The 15232-nt window shown below is 42.0% G+C and overlaps 2 pseudogenes; both read right to left on the reverse strand.

The window, feature by feature from the left end:
• Window positions 1–687: 687 nt before the first annotated feature.
• Window positions 688–1142, reverse strand: LOC101646506 (annotated as a pseudogene).
• A 2799-nt stretch (window positions 1143–3941) lies between these two features.
• LOC101640933 overlaps window positions 3942–15232 on the reverse strand; it is a 37333-nt pseudogene continuing 26042 nt past the window's right edge.

Consider the following 15232-nt stretch of genomic DNA (forward strand, 5'->3'; position numbering starts at 1 on the left):
TACCTGCTTCACCACACCACTGGAGTATACATGGTTTGAGCTGGGGACTGTTGGACCCTGTCATCTGGCTGACTGTTGGTGACCTGCCTTGCTGTTTGCTGCCTATGTCTGGATAGCCTGGATTGCTCTACAGTGGACTACCCGGCGGCCCTCAAGACTTGATGGACTACCAGTGTATTAGCTGTCTCACGGAAGTGAGTTGCACTGAGCCATTTGTACTGCATTACAGATTAAATAACTATTTATTTTTAGGTTATCTATCTATATAAATATACATAAAATTATTAGAGTCCTGGTTTTTTTTCTCTAGAGAACCCTGTATAACATATATGGGAAAGTGTGTACGGGTTAGACGGCTTGATCTTCGGGGTTGAGTTCTCTGTGCTCTTGGATTTAACTTGAGGTCACAGATGTCTGGTCTGCTTCTGTTCCACTGATTAGCTTAAGTTGGTCAAATGCACGGATGCTGCAGAGAAAGGGTGTGGAATGAAAATACATTATACTTTTCTTTCTTTTTTTTTTGTTTTTGAGCACAGAGAGCAAGTTTATTTGGTGACTGCTGCTGCAAACATTATCCAAGAAACAAGAGGCCGAGGTGCTGTGACAGTGAGGAGGCCTTGAGACTACACACAGTTAGTCTCACACAGGAAAAGGCACAGGACTATGGGGCCACGGGAAGGGCTGCCTTCAGCCGTTTAGCACCATGCAGACGAGCTCTGCATAGTTGATCCAGCCATTGCTGTCCTCGTGCCCAGCCACCAGCATCCTACTTCTTCCTCCGTCATCTTCTCGCCCAATGTGACAAGGACATGTCGGATCTCCGCCCCCATGATGGTGCCGTTCCCTTCCTTGTCAAACACCTGAAGGCCCTCAATGTCGTAGACTTAGGTGCCCTGGTTCTTGTTCTTGGCCACAATCTGCAGCAAGGGAAGGAAGTGCTCAAAGTCCAGCACCTTCACATTCATCTCATCACTCTTGGGGTTCTCCAGGACCTTGAGCACCTCAGCATTGGTGGGGTTCTGGCCCAGGGCCCTCATTACACCCCCACACTGGCTGTACAGGATCTTGCCATCACTGGTTCGGTCAAACAGCTGGAAGGCCTCCTTGAACTCCACGGTCTGGTCCTCAGTGAAGTCACACATCTTGCCCGTTCAGGCTCGGGGGACCTCTTCCTCGAAAATACATTATTCTTACAGGAAAGGAATACACAGTATTTTTTCCCCCAGCAGTTTTATTGGCACATAATTTACATTTCATAAAATTCAATAGTTGAATCATATCAAGCAGAAGTGTACAATCATTACCACTTCGATTTTAGAACATCCCTCCCCACCCCAAGGTTGAATTGCCTTTACAATGAGTTGTGCACTCACAATCAGTTCTAGTGTCTCCATCGTTCCCCTGGGTGGCTGCTCGTTTAAAACTGCCGAACTTGTGCTGAACAACCCGACTTATAGCCTAGTTCCCTACCAGAGCTCCTTTGGAAAGACTCGCTGCCATTCAGTGCATTCGGACTCATCGTGGCCCTATAGGGCAGAGTAGAAGTGTTCTTGTGGGCTTCTGAGATGGTGGCTCTTTATGGGAGAAGAAAGCTAAATCCTTTTTTCTGTGGCGTAGTTGCTAGTTAGCAGCCCAAAACATAACCACTATGGCACCAGGGTTTCTGTGGGAAGAATGGACCTCTTTAATCTGGATGTCCCCTGCCTGTTGGCTTAGTGGCTACATGGTGGGCTGCTCACTCAAGGACAGCAATGTGAACCTCCCAGCCACTGTGGAGGAAGATGAGGGTTTCTGTTCCTGTAAATAGTTACCATCTTGGAAATCCATCAGGGCAGTTGTACCCTCTCTTATAGGGTGGCTAAGCATTGGAATCAACTTGTTGGCGCTAAATTCGGTTTGAGTTTGAGAAGCTTGCTGGCTCTTACTGATGGATTTGCATCCTGCCTCTGGTTCATCAACCAACAGCACCTGCAGATCCCAGCAGTTCTCAGTGGACTGCTGACTTTGGATTCATTTGGCTAATTTCAGATTCAGTCAGCTCAGCCTCCACCAGCCTGGGCTCTTCCTGTTTCTTGCACGAGCAGTCAGGAGAAACGCTTGGCTACCATCTGACCCAAGGACTGAACTGGACTTGACATACGCGTTTCTACAATGGTGTGAGCTATTTCTTGGTATGAAACTCTGTTTATACACACACACACACACACACACACACACACACACACACACAGCATCACTGGGCTTGCTTCTCTAGAGAACCCCACCTACACAAAAGGTAAGCTTTCTTTAAAGCCCAACTAAGCCTCTGACTCCAGCATAACATTTAAACAGCTTATAGTGTGTCTTTAGTCACACACGAAGATGAATTTATCCTTTTTTTTTTGTCTCAGCTATGTGATTCTCAGGAAATTTTCACTTTTTTTAATTGCTGAGCTACAATTCATTGGGCATAATAGAAGAGCTATTTATTAGAGGGCACAGGCTGAGAACAGCAGGAGCCAGTTGTCAAGAGTCCCCTGTACTTGGAGTAGACTCCTCCCTCTTGCTTTCTCCCTGCTGGGATGAAGGAAAGGGAACCATTTACTAATGCTCTCCTGACTGGAGAGGAGGATGGGAAGCCCCTTCTACCCACTAGCCAGCCAGCAGCAGGAAATGACCTGCCAGAGTTTCTTTCTTACACCCAGATGTTAACTGAGAGACTCAAGCGTCAGAGATTTCATTAAATGTGAGACTCACCCCTTCTCTTCACCTGTAAAGGGGCCCAGCCTCCCAGAGGAAGAAAGGCAGCTCCACTTACCTGGTGCCGCTTTCCCGACTCCCTGCTGACATCCTTGAAAAGGGCTGATGCCATGAACAGGATCTTGTTTCTTCTTAGAGGAGGCCTCAGGACAGGAAGCAGTCACATGGAAGAAATCAGAACATTTTCTGTGCGCATTTCTCTTTGTCACTGCCAGAGTGAAACACTTTCAGCAACTAAAGTTCATAAACTTAAGAAACACAATAATCTTGTAAAGAAAGCAGTGGCTCCAGCTTGATTTTGCAGTCCGTTTTCAAAACATTCCAGGCAGATACTTCTTAGCCTACTTCTTAGCCCAATTCTTCATTTATTCCATGTCAACAAGGGCCAGCTAGCTTTGGGTGGCATCGCACTACTTTCACCCTTTCAGTAGTGTGGACCGCTGGGGTCTGTCCCCAGTGGATCCTAACTTTACTGCTCAACACACCTGCTGGCTGCGACCTCTTACCTATTGTGCTCATGCCACAGCTCCTTTTGAGAAGCCAGCAGCGCTGGGTGGCCTGGAAAAGGGTCATGCTACCTAAAAAGTCCTCATTTGTTAGATCTCTCAGGGGAGAGATATACCTCGGTCCCTGGCTTAGTGCGAGAAAGAATTCACGCTGAAGCCTGGTTTGTGATCCAAGTGAGTTTTATGAAAGGTAAAAGAAACTTCAGGTTTACAGAGGTACCTCAGGGCCCTTCAAATCTGCACATGGAGTCCTGAGGCCAGAGGAGATCGCTGTACCACCTCTAATGAGCAGCTTGGGAAACAGAAGGGCCTGCATTCTGGCTTTTCTGGGCCTCCCAGCTTGGAGGCGTGGCTGATGATCCTGGTCGACCCCATTGGCTGAGTTGAATTCACCTGGCTTAGATGGGCCACTCCAGGTATAAGGCCCACTTAGGTGTAACACCCCTTCCTGGCCAGAAACTTGAACCTCTGAACAAGTGCAATGGACACCCCAGTCCCTATGCTAGCTACCTAACAATTTCTTGTCCCGATTGTAAACATTTCAGGCAAGGGACAAATATCCGACCAGAGTACGGGAAAAGTTTGAACAGAAAGTGTAAGTTTATTGAAGGGGGGTGCTTTGGACAGCCAAAGACCCCTCGGCTATTTTAAAAGACCTGGCAACATGTAAAGTCAAATCTTATAAAGGAGCTCACATTATATTCTGCTAATGGTGGGGCTAACTTTCTGGCTGGTCTTCTCGTTCTCATAGATCTGGTCCATGAGCAGCAGGGCCAGGTCGGGCTCGCTTGAACGCACCTGACTCAGCTTTTTGATCAGTGCATGCCTGGGCTTGATCTCCAGGGTGGTCTGCAGGAGCTGAGCCTGCTCTGCTTGAGTCTTGGCCAGCTGCTGCACGCGCAGAAAGTGCCGGGCAGCCCTCATCTCCAGCACAGTGACCAAGGTCGGGTGGGTGTCCAGTCGCAGGGTCACCTTCACGTTGGTGATGCGAGACCCCAGTGCATTTCTCACCCAGGCCATGAGCTCCTCCGTCTCCTTCTCTGACAGGCGCTCGTCTGCTGAGGCCCCGTCTTCGAATTTCTACTTATAGTGATCAACCCCAATGTGAGTCTCCACGGAGATCAGCTTCTTCTTATCGAACTCCCGCAGGTGGAGCGCCGTGAACTCATCAAACTGCTCGTAGAAGAAGAGCACCTCCATATTTTTCTAGGGCGAGTGCTGTGCTAGGTGCTGGTTGGGTGCACACAGGTAATAGATGTTGCGGGTCCGACCTGCATGCGGCCACCGTCGTTCACCAGGCTGGTCAGACTCGTAGCACAGCAGCTTTGCGATGTCCTCCTGGTCAGCACTGGTCACGATGCCCTCCCTCATGAATAGGCCGTAGTCTTAAAAAAACTTGGCATACTTCTCGGGGTCCTTTTGACTCTGCTCTAGGAAGAATTTTATCGGCCTCTGCTGCAGCACATCCCGAAGTTTCCTGATGAGAGTGCTCTCCTGAGGAAGCTCCCGGCTAAGGTTCAGGGGGATATCTTCCCTGTCCACCTCACCGCGGACGAAGCGCAGCCACTTGGGCAGGTTGTCAGCAGCCTTGGTCTGGATTAGGACTTTGCGGTTGTAGAGGGAGACACTGGCACCCAGCTCCCGACTCACATCAAACATGGATGGTTTCATCTCTGGTGTGTAGAAGATGCTGCGGATGTTGAGGGGTGCGTCAGTGCGGTAGTGCAGTGTGTAGCGGCGTCTGTTGTGGGCCTGGGTACCGGTGGGAGGACATTAGAAAAAGCCTGCCTCCCCTGTTGGACCAAGACAGATAATGCCAAAGGGCCGCAGATCAATGAGTCATCTGCCTTGGTGCCAAACAAAGATCAAAGCACCACCTTACCTCGGAATTTGTATGGACAGACAGGATGGCTTAGAGTCCCCCACCTGCAAATCCTTTCCCTTTCCTTTTTGCCCACCTGCTGTTTCCACTTTCCCTTTATTGTTTTACCCTCCTCTGCTAACAGGCTCTCTACCACAGATAAGGGCGGATTCTCTGACTCCCTGCTGGAATCCATGAATCTCGCCTGGGGAAGCGCAGAATAAACTTCTCCTTTTCCTTCTCTCTGGCCTGGCCTCAGTTTATATTTGCAGCAAACTTAATATTCCTATTGGCCAGTCCTCTGTAATCTACTTCCTCTTTTCAGATATATGTGTGCTAACAACTAAGGCCCCCCCTCCCCTCCCCCCAGATTTCATGCTGTGTTCTTGTCTTGGGCCTCAATCTCAAGAGTCTATGCAGTCATTGTGGGGTAGCGGGACATCCTGTATTAGTCCAGCCAGCCCTTTCACTACCTCGTGTGTCTTCCATTGACAAGGAAAGGTGTCTTCTCTGCCCTTCACCTTCATTTGTTCAGCAAATTTATGTGCTGAAACATTACTCCACCTGTCCTTTGTGTTACAATTTCTGTCCCATTCCTGCCATCACCGGCACCCTTTTCCCAGCCTCCGTCTAGCTCACAGATAGTACCAAAAGATGAGTCCGTCAGGCCAGAGGGCACTCACAATATGACTGAGGAAGACCCGCCTTTTGCGAGTGAGCAGTCTTTAAAAAGGATCACTCTATCACACACCTCGTTGTTCATGTAAATAGTGTCCAATGAGCTAAGTCTTTAAACATTAAAAGTCTACAATTCATGTATTTGGTCTAAAAAACTGTCTTATCCATATATATTTTCTTTTTCTCCAGTGCTTTAAATGCTATACTATTTCCTAAAATAATGGCAATAACAATAAAAATACTGTATACCTCATGAGAATATTTTATAGTGGCATTAAGCAAAAGAATAATGATGGCTTTGTAGTGAACCAGAGAAATGTAACAACCACCAATATATGAATGCATTTTGAGCTGGCACTTAATTATAGCCCTAATCTTATAACAATTATTTCTTAGGATATGCCTGTGCTCATTACCTACCTCCATGAAACTATCACTGAAGATATGGGTGCTGTGGAAAATGTGGTGAAGAAAGCAGATGGTATCTGGCAATCAGAAAGAATAAATTCAGAGATCTTAAAGGCTTGACCTAAAACAAGCAGCCATCTAAGTGAGACATCTGCTAAGTCCACATAAAAGAAGAACCTCAGACTGTGTGATCCAAGAATCGTAAATAATAAAATCCAAATACAGAAGAGGGAATGATTTTAGAGCTTAAATTCTGAATACTCCATTTGCAGAAGGCTGTAGATGACAGCCTTAATCCCCCACGTGGATTAAGGTGAATCAGTCTGACAATGCACCAGAGATGGGAAAGACCTTGTTCTCAGACAGAGTACAATGTAGGATGGATGGCTGCAGTTGTCGTTAGGACAAAATATGATACATTTTCATTGATCCCCATCTTGATCCAATGTATAATTATTCCAGGTTTTAATATTGTCTGCTTTGTTTTCAATTGGGGGTTTTCTTCTGTTTCATTCTGTCATTGTTTTGGGGACATTTGTTTGTATTTTGTCTTGATTTTGTATGTTTTTCTGTATCTGAAACTCAGATTAGTTAAACCCATAGAGATAACAACTTGATTAATAGATTCAAATGGGCCTGTCAGGGGAGGCTGGCCATAAAAGGGGAGCTAACAACAGTGAGTACAAGGAAGAAAAAAATGTCCTGTAAGTGATTGTCACAATGGTTACCTAACCCTTATGATGTGATTGAATTGTTGAAATGTATGATGTGTGAATTAAATGTTGGTTAAACTGTTAAAAACATAAAAACTAATTTAAAAATTTATATATAAGAGCAGGAAGAACCTCAATAAGATGAAACAACACAGTAGCTACAAAAATGGGCTGAAACAACAACGACATGATGAGGATGGTGCAGGACCCAGGCTGTTTTCTCTGGAGGTCCAGGTCACTGTGAGTCAGAAGAGACTGCCTGGCACCTACCCATGTAGTGAATTTTTGAAACAACTTTGTCCTCAGGGAGTATATTGATTTATGATATAAATAATTCAGTGCCAGTGTATGAATTAATTGCTTTTAATTGCCATTGAGTCAGCTATTCTTCATAGAAACCTCATGTACAACAGAACGAAAGTTTGCCCCATCTGTGCTGCAAGGTCAGCAGTTCAAAATCACCAGCTGCTCCAGGAGAGAGAGGTGAGGTTTTCTATTCCCCTCTCGGAACCCAAGGTGCATTTGTACTTCTCCTACAGGGTTGACATGAGTCAGAATTAACTTGATGACCGGGAGTTTTCTGTCTTCTTCATGTTCTTGGTTTGCATTAATCCATTACTGTAGCCATCATATATTTTGAATGTCTGCCAATGTAGAGACTCGTCTTGAAGCACTATATTAAGCATTATCCTCTTGTCATACATCAGATTTTCACTGGCTAGTATTCTAAAGACCAGACATTTCTTCTGAGTCTGTTTTATTTTAGAAGCTTCTCTCAAACTTGTTCACCGTGGGACATACTGGTGGCATAGCATTCAACAACACCCAAGCTACCAGAGTAGGACAAACAGACAGATGGATGATAGACACCTAAGCCTAGCTCTACTGATATTCTTTGTTTATCTATATTTTTATGTATGGCTCAAACTAATACTATATATTTTATGACTTTCCTACGAGTCCACATGTCTCAGTCTATATCTTCCCATTGCAAATGGGTTGACATATGTAATTTTCCTGTACTAAAAGTAGCAAAATATGAAAAACATGCTTCAGTGGATCGTAACTTCAAAGCTAATATAAAAGTGCAGCAAATTGTTGGGGTAAAGGAAGAACAACTTAGCTGTTGTGAGAGATTCTATTTAGTGGATGTTGTTGCTAAGTGCTAGCAGGCTTTTCCTGACTCCCAGTAACCCTACATGCAACATAACAAAACACGACTTGGTCCTGCTCCGTCCTCATAAATGTTCTCATTTTTGAGCTCATTGTTGCAGCCATTGTGTCATTCCATCTTGCTGAGGTTATTCCTCTTTATCATTGTCCCTCCACTTTACTAAACCAGATCTCCTTCTCCAGGGGCTAGTTTCTTCTGACAATATGCCCAAAGTATGTGGGACATAGTTGCCATTCTTGCCTCTGAGGTGCATTCTGGATTTACTTCTTTCAATACAAATCTCTTTGTCCTTTTAGCAGTCTATGGTACTTTCAATATTTTTCTCCAGTACAGTAATTCTTCTATCGTCTTCCTTATTTAATGTTCAACTTTCATATGCATATACTTGACTGGATACAGGGCCACCATAGTCATCAAAGAAACATCCTTGCTCTTCAATACTCTAAAAAGATCTTGTGCAGCAGACTTGCCTAATGCAACACATCTTTTTTATCTCTTGGCTCCTGGTTCCATGAGCAATGATAGTGGATGAAAGTGAGATAAAATTCTTGACAACTTCAACCTTTCCTCTATTTATCATGTTACCTATTGGTTTAGTTGTGAGGATTATTTTGGTCTTCCTTATATTGAGTTGTAATCCCTATTGAAGGCTACAATCCTTATCTTCCTCAGCAAGTGCTTCAAAACCTCCTCACTTCTAACAAGCAAGGTTATATCTTCTGCATACAGGTTGTTAACAAGCCTTTCTATAATGATGATTTGCTCTGCCTTTTTCTCTGATGATTTTCTCAGCATAAAATTTGAACAAGTATGGTGTGGGGATTCAACCTGACACACACTATTACTTATGTTAAACCATACAGTATTCTCATGTTCTATTTTCCCAACTGCCTATTTATCTATGTACAAATTCCTGATGAGCACAACGAAGTGTTCTGGAATTCCCATTCTTTTCAAGCTTTCCCATCCCCCATTCATAGTTTATTATGATCCACACAGTCAAAGGCCCTTGCATAGTCAATGAAACACAAGTACATATCTTTCTGGTATTGTCTGCTTTGAGCCAAGATCTATCTGACATCAAAAATAATACCCCTTGTTCCATGTACTCTTTTTGAATTTGGCCTGAACTTCCATCAGGTCTCTGTTAATGTGCTGTTGTAATCATTGTTGGAAGATCTTAAGAAAAAATTTACTTGTGTGTGATATCGATAGTATTATCCTGTAGAGTAGCTAAGGCAGACTTAAGAAATGATGAAGTAATAAAACAGACCAGAAAATTTCAAGGCACAGCTCAAGAAGATAAAGTAAGTTATTATAATGAGATATGCAAAGATCTAGAATTAGAAAATGAAAAAGAAGAAATTTCTAGCATGTCTTAAACTGTGAGGACTAGAGAAAAAAATCCAAGTCTCTTGTTGCAAAAGCAAAAGATTCCCTGAAAGAAATATTGAATAATGAAGGAAACAGCAAACGAAGATGGAGACAGCACAGAGAGGCACTGGTTCCAAAAAGAACTAGACCGCGCTCCATCACTCCAGGAGGTAGCATATAAGCCAGGGCCAAGCTACGCTGAAAGCATTAGCCCAAAACAAGATTCCAGGAATTGAAGGAATGCCCATTGAAATGTTTCAATAAGCAGATGAAGCACTGAAACCACTTACTTATCTATGACAAGAAATTTAGAAGACAATTCCTTGGCCAATTGATTGGAAGAAACCCACCATTTTATCCACTCCTACAAAAGGTACAGTGGTTCTCAACCTTCCTAATGCTGCGACTATTTAATACAGTTCATGTTGTGGTGACCCCCAACCATAAAATTATTTTCCTTGCTACTCCATAACTGTCATTTTGCTAATGTTATGAATTGGGCGACCCCGGTGAAAGGGTCATTGAACCCCCAAAGGGGTCATGACCCACAGGTTGAGAACCATTGCAATAGAACGATAACTTTGATATCACGTGCAAGCAAAATTTTGCTAACATTCATCCAACAATGGTTGCAGCAGTACATTGACAGGGAGATTCCAAAGTTCAGGCCAGACTCACAGAGGACTTGGGAAAGGACTTGGTATCATTGCTGATGTCAAGTGGATCTTAGCTGAAAGTAGAGAATACCAGAATACGTTTACTTGCATTTTAATGACTATGCCATGGCATTTGACTGTCAATCCTAAAAATCTATGGATATCTCTGAAAAGTATGGGCATTCCAGAGTACTTCATTGTGATCATGAGGAACTTTTACATGGATTAAGCAATTGTGAGCACAGAAGAAAATGCTGCATGGCTTAAATTTAGGAAAGACGGTGCGTGTCAGTGTTCTCGCCCCGTAACCATACTTGTTCAATCTGTGTGCTGAGCAAATCATCAGAGAAGCTGAATGATATGAAGAAGAATGCAGCATCAGGTTTGGGGGAAGGCTTCTTAACAACCTGCAATATGCAGATGACACACCGTTTTCTTGCTGAAAGTGAGGAGGACTTGAAGCACTGGCTGTTCAAGGTCAAAGATCACAACTTTCAGCATGAATTACAATTTCATATAAAGAATGTCCAAATCCTTACAACACCACCAATAGGTCACATTATGATAAATGGAGAAAAAGTTGTTAAGTATTTTGCCTTGCTTGTATCCACAATAACTGCTCATGGAATCAGCAGCCAGGAGATCAAACAATGCATTACATTGGGTACATCTGCTGCACATGACTTGCTTGAAGTGGTCAGCAACAAGAATATTAGAGCATTAGGGAGCATTACTTTGAACACCAGCATTAAGGTGCACCTGATCCAAACGAAACCATGCTATCTTCAATTGCCTCATATGCATATGAAAGTTGGACACTGAATATGGACGACAGAAGAATTGGTGAGTTTGAATTATGGTGCTGGTGAAGAATATTGAAAGCACCGTGGACTACCAAAAGGACACTCATACCAGTCTTGGAAGAAGTACGGCCAGTGATCCTTAGAGGTAATGAAGCTGAGCCCTCATCTTGCATACTTTGGGCATGTTGTCAGGAGAGACTAGTCCCTGGAGAAGGACATCATATTTAGTAAAGCAGAGGGGCAGCAAGAAAGAGGAAGGCCCTGAAGGGGATGGATTGACCCTGGCTGCAACAATGAGCTCAAGCGTAGGAACAAGTGGGAATCGAGCTTAGAAACAGGCCGTGGTTTTTGTTGTTGCTGTTGTGCATAGGGTCCCTATGGGTCAGAACAGTCTTGGTGGCACTTCACAACCACAGCAGATGAGACACAGTTTCACTATCCTCTCTTGAAAAGAGCATTACCAATGTACTTTTCCCAATTTAGATTTTTTTTGGCTCCTCTGTCAGTCTGTGGTATAATAAATATTCTCTGTCAATATTATAATCCAAATGCATAAAATGTCACCAGTCTTCCTTATTTTTGTTTGGCTCTCCATGAGGTGAATAAATATTCCATGGCTTGAGTCAGATACATATCATTCCTCAAGTGGGACATATTTTGTTTTTAGCACTTTCAAGTAGACTTTTGCAGCTCTATTGACCAACTTAATATATTATTTGTTTTTTAACTGATGTTTACATGGTCATTGATTGTTGCTCCAAGTCAAATTAATCCTTGCTCACTTCAATCTTTTTTCTGTTGCCCATTGGTCAATTATGAAGAGTCTTCCTTTTTACATTGAGTAAAATTCATACTGAATTCTCTAGTCTATGATCTCTATCAGAACATTAAAAATTATTAAAATAAGAAATATTGATCAGTTACATATTGCAGGTTGTCAGTAAGATGTTCTCCAATCCTAATGCCAGATTTGTAAAAATATACTTTAGCTTCATGGATTATTTCCCCAGCATACAGATTGACTCAGTGTTGAACCATGACAATAAAGTTTCCGAATTTTCGATCATACAGCATTTTCTTGTTCTATCTTGTTCTGTCTTGGTCAGTTGTCCAGGTTGTATATGAGCACAATGAAATGTTCTGGAATATGAATCTTCCTGATGCTATCCATGGTTTTTTAGGATCCTCTCAAGTAATCCTTTTCAGAGCCAGTGAAACAGATAAATCACTTTCTGTTTTTCTTTACTTTCAGCCAAGATCCATCTGACATCTTCAATGATATTCCTAATTCCATGTTCCCTTTTAAACCTGGCTTGGATTTCTGACACTTCTCTGTTCATGTAATGCTGTAGTCCGTCTGAAAATTTAGACCACTTCTCTGAAAATGTGTACTGTGGTATAGTTTGAGTGCATCTATGATGCTATAATCTACGCCCCCCACTCTTTCAAATATCTGTAGGGCTACCCATACTGGACAGGTATCTGGGGAGCTTCTAGTCTAGGAAGAAGTATCTGATCTATTTCTGGGTATATTACTTAATTGTCCAGAAAATCCCATGTTTCTTAGTGTTCCATGAACAAACAGCTTTACTTCTATAAAAGTAGAAAGATATTTTAGAGAATAGGTTACGCCAATTGACATAATTTAAAGTACATGTTCATGTTACTGTGGTAATAAAATAGATTTAATTCAATAAATGAACCTTCTTTACTTTCACTCCTTTTGGTGAGTAGATACAGCCCCTAAACGGAGTTGGGAGTCCCTGGTTTCATTTGCTGGCCTGCGCACGCTATGTCCTTAAATTGGAAAATGAGGTGGGTGTTTTAAATCTGTATAAAAACAATATTTTTTTGTTTTTTTTTCCTTATCACCAGAAATATTGCTTTCGAATATAAGTTGATTATTTTGACTTTATGAATCCTTTCTCTCATTTAGATGTTTTTCCCACCTTATATCTAAAGCAATATTTCTCATTTTTCCTTCTTTATATCATCCTAAAGAACATTTTTAGACAATGTTTTCTAAGAAATTAAATTTTAATAATCACTGACATTTTGGTTAGCAGCTGAGGGCTTTAATGACTGCTGGGCTCCCACGATTCCCCATCACTGGTTATGTTTTAGCTCTTTCTATCTATCAATCTACCTCTCTACCTACCTGTCATCTATCTTGTTGCTATATAATTGTAAAAGTTAATTCTTTATTGTGAATTGGGGATGTTTACATTTGAAGCCATCAACTATGTGTTCAATAGTTCAAAATCCTTAACACCTATAATTTTTAATCTCACAACAATCAATATTTGTCCCTTTGGGAGTGATATGATCTCCACATGTATTATTTAAAGTATTGAAATATATGAAAATATAATACAGAATGTCTATAGAAAATCAGGATTAGTTCCCTGATAATATATAATCCTACCTATATATCATTTCTCTCCCCACAAATATGAAAAAATTCCCTGAAGACTAGTTCTGACATTCCCACACTGAGAATATAGTCAACTGATAGGATGCTTCTAGCCCTAGTTTCTTATGTGATTTATTGTAATTCTGTACTTAATATCTGTGGCACCAATCCCACTTTGGAAGGAATTCTCTGCTATACTAATAGAAAGGATTAAGGTAGGATAAAGTGCTGACCTTAGTAGAGGATATGAACCAAGTCATACACTTTGTCTCCTGTAAGGCAAAAGTCACAAGTCAGTCAGTCCATCAAAGCCATTTCTCTACACATATGCACCAACTCAGACAGAGAGAGAAAGCACAAGACCATTGGAAGAGCACATTCAAGATCTCCTTCTGAAGTGGTGGAGCTCAAGACCAAGGGCACCTAGTGAGCATGCATGAAAATCATGGACTAGAGCGAAGGAGCCAAGCTTAAACCAGAGGCCAAGCCAAGTAAATCTGGACATAGAACAGAGGCGCAATGCAAAAATGATGGGACTGTAATACAGAGAAAAAGATGGGTTCCTGATGTACAGAAGCAGAGGCCAACGGACCACATGGCTGGGAGGCTGAGAACCAAAGAGAGACTTTGTCTCTGGCTAAGGTGTTACTGTTTGTTGCTCAATGACTGTATTGTTACTGTTTATTGATACCAACTTGTGGTTTTTTATTAACTTTCCTAATAAATCACCCTAATTATGAGTTTTGTCTGTGAGTTCTATGTGGCCAGTGCAATGAATTACTGAATCCAGTATAGAAGTAGAGTGCCTTGGGAGGAATGGCTGCTGTCAGAATAAAGAAAAATGTAGGACAAAGGCATGTCTGATCTCTGCTTTATGGCAATGGGAAAGCCAGAGGAGGTTAGCTTTGGCTCCCTCTCCTGCCTCTCCATGCTCTTTCCTGCACAATCCTTTGGACTAAGCGCAGAGTTTACATTATCAACCGGGAACATTAGCCTACAAATATTCATACTTTGCCACAATGCTATGCTAAAGAAACATACTATGGCTTATCTGCCCTTAAATTGCAATATTATTCCCTTGACAGCTGAGGCCAATTCTATTGAAAGCAATGATTTGCAACTTTTTTTTTGAGGCACAGATATTCACCAAAATAATGTAAATCTACACTCATGAAAAGGCAATGATGCACGCTCTAGAAAAGTGGGCTTGCTTCCAGCCTGTCAATTCCAAGAGAAATAATTGATTGACATTCACTGGGCATAGAGGGACATGCCATAACGTCAGAATGTGTTTTCTTAATACATGTGACAAAGAGTTCTGCTGAAATGACGCATCTCTGGGTCACAGGGACATCAGCACTGGGCAGGGTACAGAGGAAGGACACACATAAAGGACTCTAGCACTTCTCGCCAAGTTCTCAGTTCAGAAATGAATGGTCTGAAAGCAGTGGTGAAACACTGACATAAAATACTAACTAGCCTTTTTCTAAAGGCAAAATAAAAATCTGTCAGATCCTTTGCAGTGATATCATTTCATTGGTTGATAAATTATATCTTACTTCCTGAATGCATGGCAATAAGATTAAAGTAACCACGAAGTATTTACTTCCATAGAGCAACTAGCTAACCGTGGAATAAAGTTTAACCCAGCTTGAAATAGACAGCATAATTGAAAGCCATTTACTGTTTTAGGATTATATTTCTTGGACCATCTTGAAATTATATTGCCAAAGTATGATAGGAAAAAATAAAATAAAGATTAGTAAAACCATCAAGCTCAATGTTATCTGATTATATCAGGCCTTTGGAATGTTGAAATATACCATAACAACTGTTCAAATGCACAGACTTTTTTTTTCTGCATCCAGGGTGGAGATATTTATAGCAAGCAAAGGGATGACCAAATA

The sequence above is a fragment of the Echinops telfairi genome, unplaced genomic scaffold (genome assembly GCF_000313985.2).
Source record: "Echinops telfairi isolate 266 unplaced genomic scaffold, ASM31398v2 ScPeMD7_9;HRSCAF=40, whole genome shotgun sequence".
In the NCBI taxonomy this organism is placed as follows: domain Eukaryota; kingdom Metazoa; phylum Chordata; class Mammalia; order Afrosoricida; family Tenrecidae; genus Echinops; species Echinops telfairi.